Source organism: Plasmopara halstedii (assembly GCF_900000015.1).
Source record: "Plasmopara halstedii genome assembly, contig: Scaffold_525, whole genome shotgun sequence".
Lineage (NCBI taxonomy): Eukaryota > Oomycota > Peronosporomycetes > Peronosporales > Peronosporaceae > Plasmopara > Plasmopara halstedii.
In genome coordinates this window covers 859,184-862,190 of record NW_020187445.1, presented here as the reverse complement: position 1 = coordinate 862,190, position 3,007 = coordinate 859,184, and positions in this window count along the sequence as shown.

Here is a 3,007-nt window from a genome sequence, read left to right as displayed (position 1 = left end):
CTGGCTCAGCTTTTGTGTGGCCGAGCGCCTTTGGGTGCCGCCCCGGCGCCAACGCTACCGCGTGTACTCACGCCGGATCCCGATCCGGCTTAAGAAAGCATACATAAAACATTGGGTGAGAGCGCATCCTTCTCGGAAGGTTCCGCGTCAATGTTAGATCTCGCTTGGCCTCAAGCTTAAAAGGTCCAAGCAACCGTGGCCGGAGCATCGTCTTAAAGACAGCAGAAAGTGCATGTGTAGAAAGGGTTTTGGCGTTTTGTAAAACCAGGTCTCCCACCATATTATTTTCAACACTTCTTCTTACTTTTCCGTCTGCATATTCCTACTGCATGTCTTGACTTTGAGCCATCGTATCGCGAACGTATGATAAGACACTCATTCTGCTAGACAATATGTCATCGACTTCTTCACGGACAGTAAGAGAGCTGTCATCAGCTAGCCGTTTCGCTATTCATCCTCCACCAGGCCCTGAGCCATGTAACGGCGGTGTCAGCTAAATTTTTATCTAATCGATGTTCCATCTTCAAGCAGCAGATGCTGTTGCGCACTGGTATCAAATAACAGATTATCTTCATCCATCTCGCTTTTTGGAGCTGGACGCGACGATTAACAAATCGATCACGTAGAACGGCGTGTAGCCGGCAGAATCATACACTGCACTATTCAGAGCATTCTACGAGTGGCAGCATGACGTTTTGGCGCTTAGGATTCTCAGTTTAGACGCTGCGAAGAGCGTCTTCAGCGACGCAATTCACGCGCTCAGTCTGACCATTTGTTCGGGAATAGTCCTCTTGATATAGTCAACTTCGTGCCCAGCACCATGCAGATTGTAGACCAAAACTTTCCAGTGAAGTACGGGTCTCCTTAAAGAGACAATCGACTCCGGGAGTCCATTCTGTCGAAAGACACGATTGACAAACAGCGTCGCTGTACTCACACCGTCGATGGTGTCCGGCGCTGTCGCAAGATGATCCATCTTGCTCAAACGGTCCACAAAGAGAAATTGTTCCGTTTTGCCCGCTGAGTTCTTCGGCAGGCCAAACACAAAATCCATACTCATGGACTGCCAACACCCGGGGGGGTATTGGTAAACTGACCAGCGGCGCCGCCGCATTTTGAAGTGAGTTCCACCCTCTAAACGTCTCTCGTGCGCACATATGTGCTCGTCTATTTGTACAGCTTGGGCCTCCAATAGTGACAACCCACCGAACTGTACGTTGTCTCACGACTGAGATGACCACTGAGCGGGGTGTCATGGGCCTCATAGAGGATACGGTAGCCCAAATCCTCATCGTGAGGAACCACAATTTGTGATGTAGTAGCTGAATTCGTGCTATAATACAGCAACCCGTTTTTTGACGAATATCGGTGTAACCGTGCGCGCAAACGTGCCAACAATTCTTCGTCCGAGTTTCCAAGATCTTTGCTCCCGAGAGCCTGTAGCAGCGCTACATACATAGTGTCACCCGCATATGCGGCACGGATCAAATTCGTCACTGACGACGTCACCATCGTGGCATAAGCAAGCTCATAGTCCAGTCTGCATGACATCGCATCAGCCAGAGCATCGATGTTTTATTCTGCAAAGAATGAGAGCCATCTGGCCATCCTCTGCGAAAGGTGAGGCGACTGAGTCGCAGGGCGTAATGAAGCATGATCTGGGTAGATCACAAACGGCTTTGAGCTAAGCAGATGCATTCTGAAGTTGACAAGTGCACACTTCATCTCAAGTAAATCTTTGTCTTGGACAAGATAGCTCCTCTTAAACGTTATCACCCGATCTCGCGCCTTGGCTTCTGCTTGTAGGAGTGCACACCCGCTGGCAAAGTTCCAAGCGTCACAGACGACACTAAATTGACGTTCGTGGTCTGGCATCGCATGTATTGGTGCATGAAAGAGGCTTGCTTTGACCCTGTCAAAAAGCCTCCGATGCTCAGTGTCCAGACAGCCGGGATCCGCACGAAGGCCACGCTTCCCAATAAAGCACCCTTAAGAAGGGAATTTATTCCGCGCCGAAGATGCACTCATCGGCATTAGCATACAGCTTATTTGTGCGCATGCATTTGAGCACCGCTCGCAAATGGACGATGTGGTTTTTCACATCTATCCTCCCAGGCCCCGCACGACTGTGGACGAAGATGCCGTCAAAGTATGTCTTTGCATACGCCTGATGGGGCCTAAACAATTGCGCCACAAGACGATTTAATGTTGCGGGAGCATTTGACAGCTCTTGGGTTATCACCAGCCACTTCTAGAGCATTTAGTTCGGAGTACTCACCGCTGTCAGCGGAAATCATTCGCTCTCATGGGCATTTGGTAATAAAGATTGACCAAGTCGAGTGCGCTGTACTTTGCACAGTTAACCATATTGTTCTGGAGGACATCTATTTTGGAATCGGTGTTTGTGCCGGAATGGTGGCAGCGTTTAACTTATTGTAAGCGTGAGCGATCCATTCGTCATCCGGACACAAAATGTGGGGTCGAATTGGAAGACTTGCTCTCACGCATCATTCCTGCGTCGTGCTTCGCACAGAAGACGGCGTCAGACGTCACACTTCTCCTTGAACAAAGGCCATTGGCGTATTACGCAGTATTTGGTTCCAGAACCAGGTCAATCTCATGACGCACACCTCGGTTCGGAGGTAGGACCGTCGGCGGGTCTTTGGAGACGACGTCTTAAAATTCATCTGCTAAAGGATAGTACGGACCCGAGGGATCCTTCAGGATCGACGATCCGCTTCGTGCGTTCAGCACACTCTCATTTCCTTCAAGACAGCTTAATCTAGAAGCAACAACGAGATAAACTCCTCGTTTGGTCTTATAATGATCACCTCGGCTAAATTGCCTGCCTTCAAGGCACCGTCAAACTCTTTGAAGGACATCGTCTTTAGCCCAAGAAGAGCATCCACCGCGGGAATAGTTTTGAGTGTGGCGTTGCCGTCATCTTCTCCCGTCATACCATTGGCAAGGGTGTATAACTGTGCGCTATCGTCTCCGGTAGATACAT